Source organism: Nelumbo lutea, chromosome 1 (assembly GCF_056320005.1).
Source record: "Nelumbo lutea isolate HS-2025 chromosome 1, American lotus-T2T, whole genome shotgun sequence".
NCBI classification, from domain to species: Eukaryota; Viridiplantae; Streptophyta; class Magnoliopsida; order Proteales; family Nelumbonaceae; genus Nelumbo; species Nelumbo lutea.
Genome location: NC_142684.1, coordinates 149072946 through 149081064, shown reverse-complemented (window position 1 = coordinate 149081064; position 8119 = coordinate 149072946). Strand labels below are relative to the sequence as shown.

At 33.7% G+C, this 8119-nt stretch overlaps 1 pseudogene; it reads right to left on the bottom strand.

Annotated features, from left to right (window-relative positions):
* Window positions 1–601: 601 nt before the first annotated feature.
* Window positions 602–1898, bottom strand: LOC148878294 (putative F-box protein At4g22030 pseudogene; annotated as a pseudogene).
* Between the last annotated feature and the right edge of the window lie 6221 nt (window positions 1899–8119).

The window sequence follows — 8119 nt, the reverse complement described above, 5'->3', positions numbered from 1 at the left end:
TCTCAGGTACCATCCGTCGCCAGATAGGAGCGAGGTCCCTGCCAGCTAGGAGTGACTAGATCGCGCTACATCAAATGGTTTTCACTATTGATCGGTCGGTTTTGGGTGACCAACTCCCCAACCCAATTAGGCCAGTTTGATTGGCCAAATACCTTGCAACCGGACCTAACCGACCTAAAAACCCCTACCTACCCTATCAAGATCAATTCTACCCACCAATTCTAAGGTTGTTCTGGTCTTGGAAGGGTTTCCTTTCGAAGCTTTTACCATGGAACCATGCACAATATTTTATATAACAAACATGATTTTGAAGTGTGGAGCCACATCGCAGACCATGATTCCAAGGAGGGGCCATAGCATACAAGGACATGGAAGACCATGATTCATGGTTTTATCCACCTGTTAGTTGTCGAAGTAGATGAACCTGGGTTGAGAAAGAAGAAAGACAATCGAATTTTCTGGAAATAATGTAATGATGAGAAGGCCTATTTATTTATTTTTGGTAGGCGGTGTCTATACAAAATTGAGGATTAATACACCAAGGAAGCTTTGTGTAGCCACGTACGTAGGAATCAAAATCGATCCAGTGAAAATTAAAAAATTAGAAGAGCTTGCTTGCAAACTCTCTTGATGAAGATGCCGACGACGACGCAGCGAGATCTCTAAGCTCTGAAATGCTCCTACCAAGTTGTAATGCCACCCTCATTTCAAATAACTCTGCATTCTCTCTTCTCCCCGCTTTCCCTTCCTTAAGAGTGGACTTTATGTACCCTTCCATGAGTCTAAAGAAGCCAGCAGAGCTCCGGTACATCTCAAACACCATTCCTACTTGCCCACCATGCTCCAAGGTGTTCACCACGTTTGCCATAACTCCAGCAACCACACCCAAAAACACAGCCCAAGATCCATGCAACGGCGATCCCACTCCCACCAAAGCAGACCCAACGGCAGCCAGGCCAGTGAGTAAAGGACCAGTAATTGCTAAGATCCTGCTAACTTTCAAAGCTAATTTGCTCAACCTCACATACTCTTGGATATCTTTCCTCTTCAGCACCTCTACAATCTGCTTCATTTCCTCTTCCAGCTTCCCACTCCAGCCGTTCTTCTCGGCTCTCCGATGGCTGCGGCGTTTCTGCTGTTGCGGCCACCACACAGCAGGCTCTACAGTTGCAGGGAACTTGTAAGAGCATTGTTCCAAGCAGGGGAAGGGGGTAGGCCTTGTCAAGCGCCAATACCTTCTCCATGGCGTCCTTGACATCCATAGCAGTAGGATTGCCAAGGGCAAGGATTGTTCGGATCTGCCCATTAAGCTGCTTGAACAGTCTAGCAGCGTTACGTTGTTCCTCCGCTAGTTGAGATGGCTGGATCTTGTTAATCACCAGCAGCATCCCAGTGGCTGCCGAATACAAAAGAGTGGATGAGAGCTTGAGCGCAACAAGTGGTGCTCCCACTACTCCACATGTTGCTGCAAGTGCTGCCATGGTTGCAGCGGCGATGGTAATTGAATTAATGGATGTGAGGAAGAGGTTGTTCCAGTTGTTCCGTTGCTTTTCGATGTTGGCGTGCATCTCCGCCCTGTCTGCCGTGGCCTCCATGATCTCATAGAGCTCGGCAATCACGGTGAAGTTGGGGTGGTCATCAGCATCCATGTCGCCTCTTTTGGTAGTGGTAGCAACAGTTCTGGCCTGCCTTACTAGTTTGGGCTGCAGCTGTGTGGTTGTCGCCGTGCTTGTATATCCAGCAGCTCTCATGTTCATTAATTCCTCCACCAAGTCCTGAGCTGGGAGTTTGGGGATAGCTGCAGATCGAGGTTTTGGAACATGGCCATGGAGAGTAGCTTGTATTACTCTTTTACAAGGAGATGAAGACAGGAATGTTGAAGCTTGGAGGGTGGACATTTGGTGTTGTTATTATTACTTTTTTATTCGGGTTGCAGAAACTTTGGGAGCTGGAAGATAGTGATGAGGAATAAGTAGGCACCGGAGGTCTCACATTCACCACTCTCACTCTCACCTCTGCAGGTTTTATAGAAAGGGAAGAAGGGGACATACAAAAATATTATATTCAACGTGCCAACTGAATTTGTAGTTCTTTGGAGGAAAAGAAAAAGCAAAGGAAATAAGAAAGAGAAATTACCGGTAAAACCCTGACATATGACCATTTTGTTCTGTCCTCACTCATCTGTGGTAGGTACCCGGGGTTCACGCGATTCACTATTGACGGTCAATGGCAATTACCGGTAAAACCCTGAACTCTTACACGCTATTCCTTGTTACATGTTGACGATGGGAATCAAAAGTGGGCCGGGGGACACAGACACAGGAAGGTAAGGTGTACGTGAGGAGACCGGATTTGCTCTCACAGAACGTTATTCACATCTGAGTTCGGTAGGATTGGTTCAATGTGGATTTCATTCCGTTCTATGCAGAATTTATCTATTAATTTGCTCACCCTTAACTAAAAGTACTTGCAAAAATAAGGTGGGTGGATGTTTGGCATTGATGGCGTCACATCAGAAAAAACGGTTTTTTAGAAAACGGCTTTTTATTTAGTACCATTTATTCGTAAACAAATTAAAAATGTTACTTCAGAATATATCTTGAAAATTGGGAAAATATGACCTGAAATAATGTTAAATGCATCATTTTGGATGTTGGATAATATGATCAATGCTGAAAACAGTTCTATAGCAAAATTTCCGACTCAAGTTGCTTGTGTACCTTAAGATTGTGATTGGCTTAAAAGAAAAAATAAGAAAACCTATACTATCACAGCCTAAGATGATGATCCATCTTCCTAGATGGATCAAATATGGAAATGAAATAATGGATCTAGATCTAATAATTATGGCCAGAACTAAGTGGAACTAGTTGATCCTAAGTCCTTACACGATGAAGGGCAGCCCATCTCTCATGTCTATTTATAGTTCCCTCCAAACTATCATAATGTATCAATGCATGCTATATGATACATATTTATTTTTATGGTCATTGATAAGTGCCTAATTAGTATGGAATAGAGGGTTTCAAGGGATCTTATAGGTTTAATCATTAGGTTTCTACCTATTTTACTTATTTATAAAACTAGCAGAGGGGCCTTGCTTCGCAGGGGCTGGAATGGATTCGTCCACTTGTCGATTTGTTGATCTAGTCTTTGACCAAAAATCGTTAAAATGGTCAATGATCTTTTGATTTAAGCAATCAAATCATTGACCTGTTGACCTATTCAATGGTGTTTGGTTGTTTTCAGGTCGTATGAGTCACACACTCAAATGACATAACACGTATAATACTACATAATGGACCTCACAAACTCAAGTTTTTGCCTATAATTTTTGTTGTCAGAACAGACTGTCCGTTCGAACAGGATGATCGAACTACCGACCCGAAAATTGGTGGCCATAATGGTTCCGTAATTTTTTGCTTGTAATTTTTGTTGTTAGAACGAGCCATCCATTTGAACTAAACGGACAAAGAGTCGGTTGTCAAAACATTATTAACAACATTTATCAATAATAGTAAGTAATTATACTATTTAATTAAATAATCATTAATGATAGTTTTAATAATATTATTTAGTTATTTTTAATATAATAGTAATTATTAAATTTATGAATAGGATTTATTAACAATATTCAATAAATTAATAACAACCAAAATTAAATTAAATTAACAGTATTTATTAGTAATAGTCAGTAATTATAATATTTTATTAAATATTCAATGACAATACTTTTAACATCATTTTTAATTGTTTTGAATATAACAATAATTACTATATTTATTAACAGTATTTATAATTTTAATTTAAAGTAAAATTTAAGAAAATATCTATTTATTAACAATATTTATAATAACAGTAATTATTAATTATAATCACTAATTATATATTTATTAAATTACTGTAATAATCAGTAATTATTAAAATTGGGTTACTAAATTTATTAACAGTATTTTTTAATAACAATATTTATAATTTTAATTTAAAGTAAAATTAAAGTAAATATATAGTTATTAACAATATTTATAATAACAGTAATTAGTAATTATTGTTATTAATTAGTAAATTAGTAATATAATTACACTATTAACTAATAACATAATCAGTAATTATTATTATAGTAATTATATAATTACACTATTAATTACTGTAATTAATTAGTAATTATTGTTATTAATTAATAATTAATTAGTAATAATTACTAGAAATGGGTGCATGTTATTACACTATTAATTATTGTAATTAATTAATAATTATTATTATTATTAGTTAGTATTGTAGTTATTATTATAGTAATCAATTACTATAATTAATTAGTAATTATTGTTATTAATTAATAATTAATTAGTAATTAATTACTGGAAATGGGTGCTCGCACATGGGATCTACTAGTAATTAAGCACATGCATTGCACGTGAGAAAATTTTCTTCATATTAATTACTTGAATTTTAGATATATCATAGTTAAGATATAAATTGAAAATTAAAAAAAATTAACAATATGATTAAAATAAACTTAAATATTTATTATTCAATTATGACATCATGCATTTTTTTTTTGAAAAGTTGGATCATTGACCCACCATCTAGATAAGAAATAGCATTGCTTTTATATTACTTTTAAATTAGGGGAAATTATAGTCGGAGCTGGCTGTACATTTAAATTTTGGTTACAATTTGGTCCATAAACAAACAAAACTCTAACAAACGGCTCTACATTTCAAGTTATAAAAACCCTCGCCATGTCATCGGAGGGTTATGTGGCTATTGCCAACATGGGACTCTTAATCCATATTGGACATAATAAAAAGCTTATACTGAAATTTCCCTTTAATGTTGGGCGATTGGAAAAAAAATGGTTTTTAGTTTTTCTCTCTCTCTCTCTCTCAATCTTCCTCACACTCTTTCACTCATAATCATTTTTATCTACTCAATGATTATGTGATTTGAAAATAAAGAAAAAATGGCTTTTGGTTTCTGTATTTACGTTCCGTATATCAATTTCTCTCATTCTCTCTCTCTACCTACCGTTCTCCCTCAATCTCTCTCATTCTCTTTCTAGACCGACCTCTCCTTCTCCCTTAATTTCTATCGTTCTCCCTTAGTTTCTCTCCTTCTCACTCTCTCATTTTTTATTTTCTTATTTTCTTACACACTTATATAGTATTAATCAGATCGTATAAAAGAACATGAGACCAACTTGGTATGGTTCAAAAATTATTACACCAATTTGATAAAATTCACAAGAAACTCTTGGCTATGAAATTTACACTAATTGGAGAATGATAGAGATTGAGGGAAAAGGAGATTTTGACCAAGAGGGAGAGTGAGGGGGAAGAATGAGAAAGATTGAGGGAGAACAATAAAGAGAGAGAGGTTTTGATTTGGCTATAGACTGAAGCGGAGAGAGTGGGAGATCGAGAGATGACTATTAGAGTGAGAGAGAAAGAAGGGAGATCGAGAGACAGAGGGAGTGGGAGAGAAATTGAAAACCTAATTTCGATATAGGTTTTCTGTAGTGTCCAACATGGAATAAGAGTCCCATGTTGGCAACAGCCACATAAGCCTCTAATGACATGGCGAGGGATTTTATAATTTGAAATGTAAAGTCGATTTTCAGAGTATGGATGGTTTCTGGACCAATCTACAACCTAATTTTAAATATAAAACTGACTTTGACTATAATTTTTCCTTTAAATTTTATATTTCATTTATGTTATATAAAATATTTTTTTATTTATCACACTTAAATTTTGTTAGTCAATGGTATCATTTTACTCAAACCACTAAACCACCATCTAAAAATAAAAATTGTTTGATTTCTAGGTTGACATTAAATTTTGTGTCACATTTCCATCATTAATACAATTATTTCTTATGTATAAAACTTATTTTTGTTCAATATAATGAATGTACAATATTAAAGATGTACCCAATATTTTATTTTTTATAAATATATAACATTAGATATGTACCCAAAATTTTCTCTTATCTTTTTTTTTTTTGTGATTCTTTGTATTTTCTATTATTAAAATTTTTATTATTTGACTATGACATCATTTAATTTATAGGTAGATTTTGAAATTGGCTTTCCATTTTTACCATTAATAAAAATACTTCTTACGTTTCATAGTTATTTATTTTAATTTTTTATTATTTAATTATGGCATTATTTATTAATCCATTTGACCCCAAATGGTCAAATTGCTTGCCCACCACCGAGAAGGAAGAAAATGATTTTTTTTTCAAATTATTTTTTAATATATATATATTATACTATTAAAATTAATATTGTGGATTTAATTATAATAATTTAATGATGAGAAAAATATATTTTAAATATAGGATTTAATGAGAGAGAATAGGAAAATATATTTTTTTAAATTGATTTTAAATTTTACATTCCATTTTCATCATTAATAAAAACATTTCTTATTTAACATACTTATTATTATTTAATATGTATGTTAAAAATGTTCCCCCATTTTTTTTTATTTCTATTTATTTATTTTATCTACTTTTTAATTTTATTATTTAAACATGGCAGCATGGATGAACTCATTTGACTCAAAATGGTTTAATTTCTTACCACCACTTAGATGAAAACACTATTTTTGCTAGGTAGATTTTAAAGGTATAAGCTTTTATGTTATTGAAATTATTAATTTATTAAGTATGGATTTAATTAATAGAACTTAATGATGAGACGAAATAAAAGTGACTTAAATATATGATTCAATGAACATGAACGCAAGTTAATAACTTATGTGTTGGATTTAATGAGAGAGGATTGAATACATTGAATATCTTTAAATTACCCATTTTCAACTCATTTAATATTAAGAACCAATTACCCTATTTGCCTTCATTTTTTATCATTAAATTTAAATATAGAGTGGTAAATATTGTCCTTAGAAAATACCTTAAAAAGTACGAATGGCATCAATTTATGCTTTCACGGGCCGAGATCCTTATGGCGATCAAAGATGCCCTGTATGTGAAGTGGGCACCCTGGCTAAAAGGGGACCCCAATGTAAGAAATAAGAATCTGTATTGTAGTTTTCATAAAGATCATGGTCATAGTACCGAGAATTGTAAGAACCTCCACAACGAGATAGAAGAGCTCATCCGTTGCAGATACTTAAGAAATTTTGTACAAAACAGTAATAATAAAGCAGGTCGGTAGGGAGAACAAGGTAGAGATGCTCCCGAGTCTAGCAGAAGGCAGGCAGAGCAGCCGTAGAGGCAACCCCCTGAAAGCATAAATTGATGCCATTCGTACTTTTTAAAGTAGTATAGATATATACTCAATACCCAATTTTTTAGTATCAAATACCTTAATACTTTGAGCCTTGCCTACAACCCGAGTGAAAGCATAAATTGATGCCAAATTTACATTACAACCAAGCAAAGAGACTTTGGCAATTGATGTGACATCTTGTTGTAAATAAGATGACTTCTTTTGATGGGAAATAAGTTGAAATTAAGCCAAGATCGAAACAAAATTTTATTATTATTTTTATCATCATCATCATCATTATCAATGTCTTTTTTTTATAAACTGACCTGAAGGGCAAGCCATTTTTGCCTTGGGTTGCAAGTCACCAATTTAATCGTCTGGGTCGGATAGGAAAACTCATGATACATCAGAAAATTAAATATATACATATGCACATGCATGCATACATATTTGTATATGTAATACATACATACATACATACATACATACATACATACATACATACATGCATATATATAGGTAGGGGTGAGCCAAGGCAAGCCGAATAGTATGAGGCTCGAGCTCGGCTCGCCTAGGAAGTATAAGCTCGAGCTCGGGCCAAGTCAAAACCTCGTAAGCTTGAGCTCGGCTCGGCTCGGCTCAAGCTCGATTTGAGAAAAAATATTTATAAAAATTAAAAATTATATATAAAAATATTTTTTGTTTGATATTTAAAAAAAATAAGAATTATAATATTTTTATTATATATATTATTTTCTATAATTACTATATATATATATATTTATATATTCGAGCCGGTTCACGAGCATCATGAGTCAAGCTCGAGTAGCTCGTGAAGAGCTTAGCTTGTGGCCACCCCTATATATAGGTATAAATATG